At 43.0% G+C, this 14,950-nt stretch overlaps 1 long non-coding RNA gene across 1 annotated transcript; it reads right to left on the bottom strand.

The window, feature by feature from the left end:
- Positions 1–6,608: 6,608 nt before the first annotated feature.
- On the bottom strand, positions 6,609–14,477 carry LOC125118686 (uncharacterized). Its single transcript, XR_007132876.1, has 3 exons — positions 14,198–14,477; positions 13,517–13,609; positions 6,609–7,432 (listed from the first exon to the last, which is right to left on the bottom strand). It is a non-coding gene; the product is annotated as an uncharacterized LOC125118686 (long non-coding RNA).
- Between the last annotated feature and the right edge of the window lie 473 nt (positions 14,478–14,950).

Here is a 14,950-nt window from a genome sequence, read left to right as displayed (position 1 = left end):
CTTATTCTGGACCACTTCACTATATCTCTTCAATTTGTTATTTCATTGGTTGTTTTTGAGTTTAAGGTATGTGCTTTTAACTTAGCACAGTCTACCTTCTAGTAATGGTATAATCTAGTATAGTATAGTATTGTAGACTCTTGAGTAGTCTCTCCACACAGTTGAAAATCCGTGTTCAAGTTACAGTCAGCCTTCTATATTCATTTATGGTTCTTTATGTTTTTTTCTATTCCATGTGTTAAATTATATATTCTGTATTATGTTTGTTAATATTTGCTATACATTTGCAGGTGCTCCTGTGTTGGGTGCATATATATTTACAATTGTATGTTGGGTGCATATATATTTACAATTGTTATATCTTCTTTTTTATTTTTATTTTATTTTTTTGGCCCCACCTGCGGCATGCAGATGTTCTGGGGCCAGGGATGAAACCCACGCCACAGCAGTGACACAAACCACAGCAGTGACACCACCAGATCCTTAACCTGCTGAGCCACCAGGGAACTCCTACAATTGTTATATCTTCTTGTTGGATTAATCTTTTTATCATTACATAATATCCTTCTTTGTCTCTTGTCATATTCTTTGTTTTAAAGTCTTATTTTATCTGATATAAGTATTGATACCTCAGCTTTCTTTTCCATTTGCATGGAATACCTTTTCCATCCCCTCACTTTCAGTCTGTGTATGTCTTTAGATCTGATGTGAGTCTCTTGTAGGTGGTGTGTATATGGGTCTTGTTTGTTTTATCCATTCAGCCATTCTGTGTCTTTTGATTGCAGGACTTAGTTCATTTACATTTAAAGTAATTATTTATAGGTATGTACTTATTGCCATTTTGTTCATTGTTTTGGGGTTGTTTTGTGGTTCTTTTTTGTTCTTCTTTTGCTCTCTTCCTTTTTGATTTTATGACTATCTTTATTCCTTTCTCTTTTGTGTGTTTGTGTATCTGTTATAGGTTTTTGGTTTGTGGTTACTATGAGGTTCATATATGACAACACTTATCTATGTATCTGTGAATCTGTGTATGTAGTATGTATGTATGTATCTATCTGTCTATTTAAGTTGGTGATCTCTTAAGGTCAAACACATTCTAACAACCCTGCATCCCCTCCCTGACATTTAATATTTCTTCACATACTATTTTACACAATTATGAAAAAGATGTTTCACAAATACTTATTGTGGGTATAGATGATTTTATTACATTTGTCTTGTAACCTTCCTGTTAGCTTTATAAGCAGTCAATTTATTATCTTTGTTTGCCTTTACCAAGGAAATTTTTCCTTTTATAATTTTATATTTCTAGTTATAATTTTCTCCACTTAAGAGACGTCCCTTTATCAGTTCTTGTAAAGCCAGTTTAATGGTGCTAAACTCTTAATTTGTGCTTGTCTTTAAAACTCTTTATTTGTCCTTCAAATCCAAATAGTAGCCTTGCTAAGTAGAATATTTTTTTTCTGTCTTTTTGTCTTTTTAGGGCTGCATCTGCGGTATATGGAGGGTTCCCAAGCTAGGGGTCCAATTGGAGCCGTAGCCCCCAGCCGACACCAGAGCCACAGCAGTGCAGGATCCAAGCTGAGTCTGCAACCTATACCACAGCTCACAGCAACACCAGATCCTTAACCCACTGAGCAAGGCCAGGGGTCGAACCTGCGTCCTCATGGGTGCTAGTCGGGTTTGTTAACTGCTGAGCCACGACGGGAACTCCCCATGTAGGGTATTCTTGGTTGTAAGTTTTTTCTCTTCATCACTTTGAATATACCACGCCACCCTCTTTGGCCTGCAAACCTAAGTGTCCATCAAGAGATGAATGGATAAAGAAGATGTGGCATACACACAAACACACAATGGAATACTACTCAGTCATAAAAAAGAACGAAAATTTTGCCATTTGCAACAACGAAATGCATATACGCTAAAGGAAATAAATCAGAGAAAGACAAATATTGTATAATATCAGTTAAAGGTGGAATCTAAATATACAACAGACTGGAGTTCCCGTTGTGGTGCAGCAGAAACGAATCTGACTAGGAACCATGAAGTTGTGGATTTGATCCCTTGCCTTGCTCAGTGGGTTAAGGATCTGGCATTGCTGTGAGCTGTGGTGTAGGTCGCAGTCGCAGCTCAAATCTGGTGTTGCTGTGGCTGTGGCATAGGCTGCAGGCTACAGCTCCTATTGGACCCCTGGCCTGGGAACCTCCATATGTGCGGCCCTAAAAAGAAAATAAAGAAAGAAATAAACAAAAAACCTAGTGTATATAACAGAAAAGAAGCAGAGTCGCAGATATGGAGAGCAAACTTGTGGTTACCAATGGGGAGAAGGGAGGAGAGAGGGGCGATATAGGGCTAGGAGATTAAGAAGTACCAACTATTATCAATAAAATAAGCTATAAGGACGTATTGTACAACACAGGGAATATAGCCAATGTTTTATAACAACTGTAAATGGAATATAACCTTTAAAAATTGTGACTCACTCTATTGTATACCTGTGTGTCATATAATATTGTACATCAACTATACTTCAATAATAAAATAAAATAAATAAAAATAAGCATCCTGCTGAACATTTTCTCTTTGGTTCCGTATACAACATACTTGCTGTTTTCCACAGTGATTTACATGTGGTAATAAAAGCTTTACTTGATTTTTCGAAGTTCCCATCGTGGCACAGCGGAAACAAATCTGACTAGGAACGATGAGGGTGCGGGTTCAATCCCTGGCCTTGCTCAGTGGGTTAAGGATCTAGCATTGCCAAGAGCTGTGGTGCAGTTCACAGATGCGGCCTGGATCCCACATTGCTGTTGCCGTAGCTGTGGCTGGCAGCTGTAGCTCCGATTTGACCCCTAGCCTGGGAACCTCCATATGCCATGGATGTGGCCCTAAAAAGCAAAAAAAAAAAAAAAAAAACCTTGATTTTTTTTTTTAAATGTACCATTTGCAGCAACTTTTCAGAAATATTATGGGTAGTATTACCTGATTTTATATTAGTTTGCACTAGTATCATTGCATAACTACACCAAAGTTGGCTGTTATATTGATATATATATATGAAAATGTAAATATATGCTCTACCCTCTCAGCCTGCTTCCACTAAAAGCAGATGCTAAGATGAAGGCTTGTGGGCAGGTAGTTTACTTAGAAATGTGATTCCAGAAGCAGATGTGCCCAAAAAGGAAGTGAAACAGAAAAAAAAAAGGAAAAGAGCCAATCTAAGCACAGAGTTGGCCATCACTGTAGAAGATTGGTACTTAATCCTAATGGGATCTTTTGTAAAGTGATAAGAAAGAAGTTTCAGAACTGTCAGATGGGAAATCATTTATCATTTGTCTCCTGTTTCCCATGATCAAGAGTGGCCCCGTGTGCATTATTAAACTCCATCAATTTCTGACTATCCATGTGTGAATGCAGAGGGGTTCCTACTGAGCAGAGAAGCCTCAGAGACGGAAATAAAATGTGTACGATACCAGCCCAGGAGAGATACTGTTCGACTGCACCTGTGCCAGTCAAAGTCTGAATGCAACCGGCCATTCCAGCAGCAGCTTGAGTAAGAGGAGAAGCCAAGTGCTGGATAGGATACAGAGCAATTGGTGGAAATGCAGAATGTCCCAGTCACTTTGCAAAATAATTCGGCTCTTATGAAATTAAGCATACTTACCATGTGAACCAGTAATTCCATGCTTAGGTATATAATCAAGGGAAATGAAAACATATGTCCACACAAAGACTTGTATTCAAATATTCAAAGCAGGAGTTCCCATCGTGGCTCAGCAGAGACGAATCTGACTAGCATCCATGAGGATGCAGGTTTGATCTCTGGCCTTGCTCAGCGGGTTAAGGATCTGGAGTTGCCATGAGCTGTAGTGTAGGGTGCAGATGCGGCTCGGATCCCGTGTGGCTGTGGCATAGGCCAGCAGCTGCATCTCCAATTTGACCCCTAGCCTGGGAACCTCCATATGCCATGAGTGTGGCCCTAAAAAGACAAACAACAACAACAACAAAAAACCCAAACAAAAACAAAAACAAAAAAACCCAAATATTCATAGCTTTATTGATAAAGGCCCAAACTGGAAAGACTACAAATGTCAATCAACTGGTAAATGGATAAACAAACTATGACACACCCATACAGTTGAATGCTACTCACCAATAGAAAGGCACAAACTGCTGATACATGCAACAATGTGGATGAATCCACGAGCATTATGTTAAGGGAAAGACAGACAAGAGATGTCTGTATGGTACATTCATGTGACATTCTAGAAGAGGCAAAACTGTAGTGACAGAAATCAGTATCAGTGGATGTCAGGGGTGCGGGCAGGGGACTGATTTGCAAAAGGGCCACATGGAAACCTGGGATGTTGCTGCTTTGCTGGTGTTCTAAATCATGACTGAAGGGGTGGTTATATGACTATGTGTTTGTCAACATCCATTTCATATCACAAAATTGGCTCATTTTAGTGCATGTACATTAAATCTAAGTTAAGCTAATTAAAAAAATAAGCAGCAGGAGCTCCCATTGTGGCACAGTGGGTTAAGGATCTGGCATTGTCTTTGCAGTGGCTTGGGTTGCTGTTGTGGCATGGATTTGACCCCTAGCCCAGCACGGTGGGTTAAGGACCTGGCATTGCTGCAGCAGCGGTGGCGTAAGTCACAGCTGCATCTTAAACTCAATCCCTGACCCAGGAACTCCATACGCTGCAGGTATGGCCAAAAAGGAGAGAAAAAAGAAATCAATAAAATCCATAGGAGTCTCCTGATGTGATGCTCTGAGGACACAAACTACCTATGAAGTTTTTCTAACAAAAATATTATCTAGGATCTACTCTTGAAGTCTCGGGATAGCCAGACTGTGAGACATTCTATAAAGACAACCAACCTGAAATATTGAAAAACTAGCAATATCATGAGAAATAGAAAAAGGAGACTAAAGGGCCTCAATAACTAAATACAGTAGGTAATCCTTGATGAGATTCTATAACTAGGAAAAATACAATTTTAAAGAATGTAATTGGGACAGTGGGGGAAATTTGAATATGGACAGTTTATGAGATAACAGCACTGTATGAATGTTGTTTCCCAAGTATTTTGTTTCTGTAATAAGAATACTCTTGTTTTTAGGAGTACATGATGAAGATTTTGGGGATTTCATCAAGTCGTTCAGGAACAAAAACAGGGCAGGGGAAAGAAGAGGAGGGAAGAACAGATAAAGATAAACAATATTTGCCAGTTCCCGTTGTGGCACAGCAGAAACAAACCTGACTAGGAACCATGAAGTTGCGGGTTCGATCCCTGGCCTCACTCAGTGGGTTAAGGATCTGGCGTTGCCGTAAGCTGTGGTGTAGGTCGCAGACACGGCTTGGATCCTGCGTTGCTGTGGCTGTGGTGTAGGCTGGTGGCTACAGCTCTGATTCGACCCCCTAGCCTGGGAACGTCCATATGCTGCAGGTGCAGCCCAAAAAAGCAAAAAAAAAAAGAGCATTTACCAACTAAGTACACTCTGAATGGAGAAGACCCTCCAAGTATGAAAGAAATTGATGGCAGCAGAAAAAGATTAATAGATTTGATAATGAAATTGAAACTTTGAAACATCAAAAATGACATTAAGCAATAACTATTTTAAACATACAACAAATGATGGCTTATCAGATTTATCTTCAGGATGTAAAAAGAATATGATGCACATGTAATAAGGAATACCCTAGGACTGATGGAAAATAAGCCAAGAACTCAGTCACAAAACAGTAATGAAAATAGCTAACAAACCTGCAATCGTTTTTAACCTTGAATGGAATCAAAGACATATAAATGAAATACTATAATAAGATCCTCTTTCTATGAAATCAATGTTAGAAACTTTTTAAAGTAATTTCTCTATTGCTGAGGAAAATGGGAAATCTGTACTTTTATTTCTGGTGGGACAACTTTTCTGCAAAAGCGATTGGAGAATATCTATGTAGAGCCTTAAAATATCCATACTCCAGTAAGGCATCCTAAGGAAATATGCAATTATGAAGACCAAGATTTTTGCCCTAAGTTAATCTTTGTAACATTATGTAAAATAGTGAAGCTATGAAAATGGCAGAAATGGCCTATGATTAGGGGTTGATTAAATCCATTTCATGCAAGGGAGCAATGTGATGCAGCCATTAAGAAGCATTATGAAGCATTTTTTAATGACATGAGGAATTACTTAAGATATAAATATCAGGGGGGAAAATATCAGAGCTCAAAATTTTATATCAAGAAAATTTCAACTGTTTGCAAATATATGCCTAGAAAAGAGTTTAAAGTAAATAGTTTATAATGCATTTCTGGGTAATAGGATTTAATTGTCTTTTCACTTTTCCTTTGCATTTACGTAAATTCATATTTTGTTCACAATATATATTCAATCTATATTAGGCACATTGGCAACCTTGTTTTCTTTTTTTTGGTTTGTTTTTGTTTTTGTTTTTAGGGCTGCACCTGCAGCATTTGTAGCTTCCCAGGCTAGGGGTTGAATCGGAGCTGTAGCCACTGGCCTACACCACAGCTCGTGGCAATGCCGGATCCTTAACCCACTGGGCAAGGCCAGAGGTTGAACTCACCGCCTTAGGGATACTAGTGGAGTTCGTTACCACCGAGCCACAACGGGAACTCCTGTTGACAGCCTTGTTAATAAGAATGAAACGTGGTGTCTGCTCCAAACTGGGGAAGGAAAGACTATTCTTTAACCTTACTAGATCGGCCCTGGGACCATCTCGTCCAACTGGTCCATTCCCTGTTTAGGGTTCCTTTCCGTGATACCTCTGCCCAGTGTCCCCTCCTCTGCCACAACACAACACCTCCAGGTCTGGGGGAGGTGGGGCAGGCACAGATATTTCCAGGCAATCCATTCACTGCATGGACAATTCTGATTGTTTGGAAGTTCCTCTCTATTGAACTGAAATCAAAATCTTCTGAATGTAATGCAGCTTCCCCTCACTGCCCTTGGGCCAGCGAAGGGGGAACATATGATTCTTCACCTCCAAATATCCAGATCCAATCATGTAGGTCTCCACGGCAACCATCCTTCCTGTGTCCGGGTTTTCAGACCTTCTGAGATCATGGACGTCTTACCCACACGACTCAAAGTGTGGTCTGTGGACCAGCAGCATGGATAACATTTGGCAGCTTGTAGGAAGTTAGACTCCTGAATGGAATCTGCATCTTAACAAGATCCTCAGGTCATGTGTGGGCACATGAGCCATTCGGAAGCCCTGGATCTTGTGGAAGACACACTCTCATTTGTCAGGGTTTCATTTAATAGGTGCTCTCCAGACAGGACCATGCCGTCTTCATGAGGCATACAGAGTGATGTTAGCGCTTCTGATAAACAGCCGTTCATCACGGAAACAAATATTTATGGAGCTTGTAGCTTTATGCAAGCCATTGTTGTCAGGCACTGTTGCGGGGAAGACAGATGCGGAAAAATGAAATCACAGCAAAGGTCTAAGTTTTAGGTCCCAGGGGAAGAGTTGAAATAGAAGTGATCAACTGGCAAAAAAAGATTATATAGACAGTGATGGCCTATTAAGACTAAGAAGAGAAGAGGTCACCCGAGAATGGGGAGGTTACAGAGCAGTGAGCTTCTATCTGGGCTTGTGATGATTAAATCATTGGTCCTGGTAGGGGCCAGGCTGTGGTGAGCTCATGTCTGGGCAAGGTCATATGACTGTGGGCTTGAGGACAAGGCTTCTCAAGTTTTTTGTTTTGAGTTCTTTTTTTTTTAGGGTTGCACCCGCGGCATATGGGAGTTCCCAGGCTAAGGGTTGAATCGGACCTGCAGCCGCTGGCCTAGGCCACACCCACGCCAGATCTGAACTGCATCTGCAGCCTACACCACAGCTCACTTCAATGCCAGATCCTTATCCCACTGAGCGAGGCCAGGGATTGAACCCGCATCTTCATGGATACTAGTCAGGTTGGTTAACTGCTGAGACACCACAGGAACTCCAGGGCGTCTCAAGTTTTGAGGAATATCAGCATCACCCGCAGGGCTTGTTAAGACAAATCACTAAGCTTCTGAAATTGTCTTGAATTTCTCATCCAGTAGATCTGGAGGCAGGCAGGAGAACATGCATTTCTAACAAGTTCTCAGGTGATGCTGATGCTGCTGGTCTGGGGAATCACACATTTAAGAACCACTCATTTGGAGGAGATAGCATGGGTCATGGAGCCAGGTTTCCTTGTGGGTTTCTTGGTTTGTTTGTTTTGTCTTTTTAGGTCCGCACCTGCAGCATATGGAGGTTCCCAGGCTAGGGATCGAATAGGAGCTGTAGCTGCCGGCCTACACCACAGCCACAGCAACGCGGGATCCAAGCTGCATCTGCAACCTACACCACAGCTCACGGCAACAGCGGATCCTGAATCCACTGAGCAAGGCCAGGGATCAAACCTGCATCCTCATGGATCCTAGTTGGGTTCGTTAACCACTGAGCCACAATGGGAACTCCCATGGAGCCAGTTTTGATTAGGTGGCAAGTAACATTTTCTTTTTGAGGTTTCTCTTTGAGGAGGAAAGAATTATAATGCCCCTTTTACAAGTGTTTGGGACAATACAGGAAATAGAGGACTATGAAAACGCCTTGGTACACTGCCTGGTATATTGCGGCTATTACTAGTTTAACTTAGTTTCCATTCCCTTCCCCAAAGTAACCTTACCTGACAGTGTCAGTTGCAACATCTTTGGGAGGGAAGGAATAGTGTTTTGGGTGTGAAGGTCACTTGGGAGGGGACATAGGCCCTTTTGGGAAAACCTAGGGGTGAGCAAAGATCAACGGTGTCTTTCGTGTGGCTCTTTTGGCCATTATTCATTCATACTGCCTGGCAGTGAGTCAAAACAAAGACACCTCAAGGCTTAGAGGGGCCTGTGTGATTCCAGGTATACTGCCTAAAGGAATGATTTGCGGAATTGGAAACTAGAACTTAAATTTCACCAGAGAAGGATAAAAATCTATTTCTAACTTATTAGAACTGAAAATTTTAAGGTAGCTTCCTTAGACTTTTTTTTTTTTTTAGTAAAAGATTCAAGCCAACCTGTATATTTGGAAGTATGTGAATGTAGACCTTTCTCTTCCCTCTAATAGGGATCCTCAGATTTTAACACCATGAACAAAATGCTTTGGCAACTGAACCTATGGATCACCATCACAGGTTATCTGGGAGGCACTAGAATCCTTAAAACAGTAAAGTGTATGGATTCTGGTGCATTTATTCATGTCAATTGCATTGTTCACACCAACAGGATACGTTAAGAAGAAGAGCTTCCTCTGTGATACCCAAATTAAAATGGGAAATCGATGGATTCTCCTTGTGCCACCATTAGTCCTTGACTCTTTTTGTTTGTTTGTTTTTGTTTTTTTGTCTTTTTAGGGCCAGACCTGAGGCACATGGAAGTTCCTAGGCTAGGGGTCCAATCAGAACTGTAGCTACCAGCCTACACCACAACCACTGCAACGCCAATGCCAAGCTGCATCTTCAACCTACACCACAGTCCATGGCAACACCAGATCCTTAACCCACTGAGCAAGGCCATGGGTCAAACCCACTTCCTCATGGATACTAATCAGGTGCATTACCACTGAGCCACAATGGGAACTCCAGTCCTTGACTCTTGATGGGAATTTGGGTATTAGATTATAGAGGATAGGTAATTAATCACATAGCAAACTTTTGGAGATTAAGACAGAGAAGAGGACCATTTTGGTGAATACGGAGGGACGAAAGGATCATTCTGAAGCAGGAGTCATTGCCTGGTGGAGTTTGGGACAGTCAGGGGTCACGCTCAGGACATTCTGAAGGACGGGACATCAAGCAGGAGAAGGAGCTAGGAAAGGGGACAAAGTTTTCCCACTCTGCAAGTCTCACGTGAGGCTTCTCCACTAGACTTAGGGCCAGGTCTTCTTTCTTTACCCTCTCAATAGCTGAACTTTCACAGAGAAAACATGTCACCTCCCAGATGATGTGTCTCTACTGGCTCCGCTGGTTGCCTTCTGGATCAAATTTAAACTGCCTATTTCAAGAGCAGCCAGGATCCTTTCACTCCAGTGGTGCATTGTATAAATAGCCATCATGGGCAATTAGTGTCTCTGATTTTCTTCTTTCTAAATAATGTGGTCGAGTGATGTTTAATATGTTTCAGTTTTTCTCTCCCCAAATCATGTCAAGTAAATTATGTTTTCTTGTGCCTTGCAAAGTTCATGCATCTATCACTTCAACTGTGATTAAAAAGGATAAGGGGTTTTTTAAAAAAGGATGTGAGCCCGCCACTCACTAACATTTCATGAGCTTAAGATTGTTTCAGTCAGAAAATTTCCTTAGGAAAAAATTTCCTTTTTCTTCTGAGAGAAGACATTTTATTTTTTACATAGTGAATATTAAGTTACTATCTAACATGAAATGGGAATTTCTGATTTTTCATTCTTTTTTTGCTTCCACACCCATCACATATGGAGGTTCCCAGGCTAGGGGTCCAATCGGAGCTACAGCTGCCGGCCTACACCAGAGCCACAGCAACACAGGATCCGAGCCGCGTCTGCGACCTACACCACAGCTCATAGCAATGCCGGATCCTTAAGCCACTGAGCGAGGCCAGGGATTGAACCTGCATCCTCATGGATACTAGTCAGTTTTGTTATCCCTGCCTGAGCCACAGCGGGAACTTCCAGTTCATTATTCTTATCTTTATTGCCCACCCCACACACCAATGTCACATGCATTTGTTGCTCAGAACCACCTTAAGCTATCCTTAACCCCCCCCCCCATAACCCCAAGAGCAGAACGAGAAGTCTGTCTGAAAATCGAGGGAGAGAATACTCTCAACTTGTTGGATTCTCAAGAAATTGACAATTTCTGAGGCTCAGTGCCTGAAGCAAAGGCTGACTGAGCAGGAGGATGTTCTAATGGCACTTGGGAAGGGCAGCATGTCACTGAAGTGCCAGTCACAATAACCACACCCATGAGTGCTGCGCAAGCCCTCTTTTTCCAGCCTGTGCTCTAAGACTTCCTGTTTGGGCAACAGGATGATTTAATTCTACTATTTCTTCTTGCATTCGATTATATTTCATAATCACTGCAAGGCAGGTGGCCACCGCTGGCCTAAAGAAGGCTGAAGGGCTCAAACTTTGTCCCAAAAGATGACCTCAAAAGACTATCTCGGGGAGTTCCCGTGGTGACTCAGTGGTAACGAACCTAACTAGTATCCATGAGGACGTGGGCTCAGTCCCTGGCCTTGCTCAGTGGGTTAAAGATCCGGCATTGCCGTGAACTGCGGGGCAGGTCGCAGATGCGGCTCGGATCCTGTGTTGCTGTGGCTGTGGTGTAGGCCAGCGGCTGCAGCTCTGATTTGACCCCTAGCCTGGGAACTTCCATATGGCCTGGGTGCGGCCCTAAAAGACAAAAAAAAAAAAAAAAAAGACTCTCTCGGGCACCCCCCGCCCCCGCCAGCTGCTTTGGCAGCACCCCGAGCCACCACTCCACTCTGCAGCATCTTTGCCTAGCGCTCATGGCCATCTTCGTACTGCTTTTTCTACTTACCATCTGCCCCTGGTCTTATTAACTTCTTCTGGTCACACAGACCTGTGTGCACTGAGCCGAGAGTCACCTGGTCAGCTGCACAGCCAAGACCTAAAGAACAGCTCCGCCTCATCCCCACCTCTGTCCTTCTGAGAGCCAGAGCTTCCAGGAGACGGCAGGCTTGGGCCCTTCTGCACAGAAGAGTAGATGCATGAAAGAGCTTGATGTGAACAGGACGTGGAGAGCAGAATCTGACGGTGCCTCATCCAAACACACTCAGCCCTCACCATTCCCATGTCTTCTGACTCGATGACTTCCTACTTCAGGTACCTCGGGCTCTGCCTAAGTGCTTTATCTGGCCTCCAGAGTGAGTTAGACTTGTACAGGGGCACACCGGAAGTGATGGGCAGTTACTGAGGGCACACCGGAAGTAATGGACAGTTAATGGGTCTAGAGGTAGGCCTCAACGCAAGGCTGGCAGAAATTGGTGCATAATTCTCCAGGTCCTTCAACTCTCGGGCAGGATAACTGTGAGCTGTGCTCTATGCAGTCCTCTGGAGCCCACCCCCCCACCAGCAAGATTGGGCCCCAGTGACTCCCAGAAGTGATCTTGTTAACGATGTAGTTGTTTGCCTTCTTTCCTTCTCTCACTTACTGCCGCCTACACTACTGCTTCCTGGCGTTACCCTTCAAATCCCTGTCTCTGGGCTCGCCTCTGAGAGGACCCAAGTTGAGAGCTAAAACACGGGGTGTGGGAGATTGAGACTGGACTCATCAGCTGGGGCCACGTTGAGGCCTGAAATGGTGTGTTGAGGTGAAACTTTAGTCCACGGTGAATCGAACCTGCGTCCTCATGGATACCAGTCGGATTTGTTTCTGCTGAGTCACAATGGGAAACCCCTGATGTCTTCCTTTTTTTTTTTTTTTTTTTTTGTCTTTTTAGGGCTGCACCCACGGCATATGGAGGTTCCCAGACTAGGAGTTTAATCGGAGCTGTAGCTGCCTGCCACAGCCCCAGCCACAGCCCCAGCCATGTGGGATCCGAGATGCATATGTGACCCTCACCACAACCCACACCACGGCTCACAGCAACGCCGGATCATTAACCCACCGGGCAAGGCCAGGGATGGAACCCGCACCCTTATGGTTCCTAGTCGGATTCGTTAACCACTGCGCCATGACGGGAACTCCCCTGATGTCTTCTTTAGAAGACATCAGAAACTATTCTCTCTTCGGAAATCAAGATCCCATGGCCTGTGTGTATCGAGCCTGAGAAATATTGTAAATCCGAGTATGAAATCCCCATAAACTGGACAATAAAAGCTTTTTAACAGAAATTACTTCCTGAGGAAAAGAACATTGTGTGTGGACAAGGGGGAGGGACAAAGTCTGGGAAGATGAATAGGAGATTTCCTGCTGTGTGGTCTGAAATCCCAAATTCGTTTGTGTTAGAGACCTAATCTATATTATTTATTTGTTATTGCTTGAAAGCCTGTCCTTTTTTATTTTCGGAGTCAGCTTGATCAGGGTCTTTATAAGTCATGAGTGTCAGAACCCCATGTCCAGCAACTTTGTTCAATGGCATCCCAGACCTTCCGTGCCTACTTATGGAGCTTGGGAACTCAAAGTCCCCCAACAGTCCCTAGGGCTGGGGTGGATGCAGGAGAAGTGGTTGGCAATGGCCCATCCCACTGGGGTACCAGCTCCTAGAACAACAAGGCCTTTGACTGAGGCCTTCACTGGAAACTGGATGACATTCTCTAGGCCAAAAGGAGCAGTTGGAAAGGTAGTTTTGTGGGTTGGATTCTAAGCCAGAGTTGAATCTAGGCTGTTTCTGAAAGAAACCTGGCAGAGGAGGAAAAGGCCCTCCCTGTGCCAGGAACTGCATAAACCCAAGACCAATCAAACAGAACCAGTGTGGTGGGGAAATATTTCTGACTGGCAAAGATGGCTCCACTGTCTAGTGATTTACCGTAAGTGGTGATGGCCAAAGTCCTGCTTGGTGGAGTGTGGCCTGTTGAAGGAGAGCCTGGCTGGAATGATTGCTGTGTTATTTCTCTTTGACCTGGAAAAAAAAGTATGCCTTTTCAGTAGGAATTAAAGAGGGGGAATCTTTTGTGATTACAAAACCATAAAAGGGCATTGTGTGCCCTTCTTAACCAGACAGATTGAGTTATTGCTTGAGCTCTGCTGCATAAAATTAAGGAAAATAAAGATGTACATGGACAAGAATTTACTGGGCATATGGATATTTTTCATAAACAAAGAAAAATAATTAGCTTGAAGAGCAGGCTACGGTTGGCTACACCAAGGGATTTTTCAGAGTTGCTTTGTAGATTAAATACAAAGCTGTTGTAAAATGAGTAAGTACAAAACCTCATATCAGACAGAAAGACTAATGGGGCCAGTATTGGCCCTGGGCTGGAAAGAACAAATCCGCAGGGCCAGCTCGGCCCTTTTAAAGCTCCCATAGCAGAGGGGCCACTGATTGTGGCCATTTCTCTCCACCGCGTCCTTGGCTTTTACAGCATTGTTTCTGGTTGTCATAACAACCAGCTGTGGAATGACCTATCTGGGTACTGAGTGGTCTACTCAGTTCAGTCATTAAAAACTAACACAGATTTTAACTATTTCAGTGAGTTTCATGACTTACATGAACAAATCTGGCAGCCATGGGTTTGATTGCTTAGTTGTCAACAGGAGGGTGGTCAGAGAACTGGGCAAGAGGCCCCAGAGATTGGCTAATCCAATTTCTTCTTTTTCTAGAACTGAGGCCCAGAGGGGAGAAAGTAACACCAAGTCACTTGGCTAATATAGAGTAGAAACAGAATGAGACTCCCAGGCCATTTTGCCCCTCGTCTTTCGACCATCTGGTCAACCCAAAGCACCTACTCTTTATTCACAGAAATAAAACAAAGCTATTTTTAAGAATTCTGCTTTTTTTTTCCAACAGAATTTGATACCCCAAAGACATGTCTTAATTAAGGTAGCATAAGAAAAATAGCAGCAATCACTATAAAAATGATGCAAGATAAATATGGGCATTCTTCGCAGCTTAATTTATTATGACTTTAAAAGGGTTGCAAGAGCTCACCTTTCTTCTGTGAAACATAGTGCATTTTTGCAATTCCCCTCAGTTATAAATTAATATAGGCCATTAGGGATGAGGCTAATGGTGGATGAAGACGCTCTCCTGGGGAATATGCAGCACCTGAGAAAATGAACAGCTGTAGTCTATGGACCCCCAACCAGTCCTACAAATGACACAACTTGTCACAAAACTAGTCCCCGCAGAGGCGTATTAATTTCTAATAAATAAACCCAGCCACTTAAAAAAATTGTTTTCCTCTATAAGCATGTTCCCATGTTGCTTTACCCAGAGGAGTTTTGGTATAGGTACCATAGT

Source organism: Phacochoerus africanus, chromosome X, assembly GCF_016906955.1.
Source record: "Phacochoerus africanus isolate WHEZ1 chromosome X, ROS_Pafr_v1, whole genome shotgun sequence".
NCBI lineage: Eukaryota > Metazoa > Chordata > Mammalia > Artiodactyla > Suidae > Phacochoerus > Phacochoerus africanus.
This window is presented reverse-complemented; position numbering and strand designations above follow the sequence as displayed.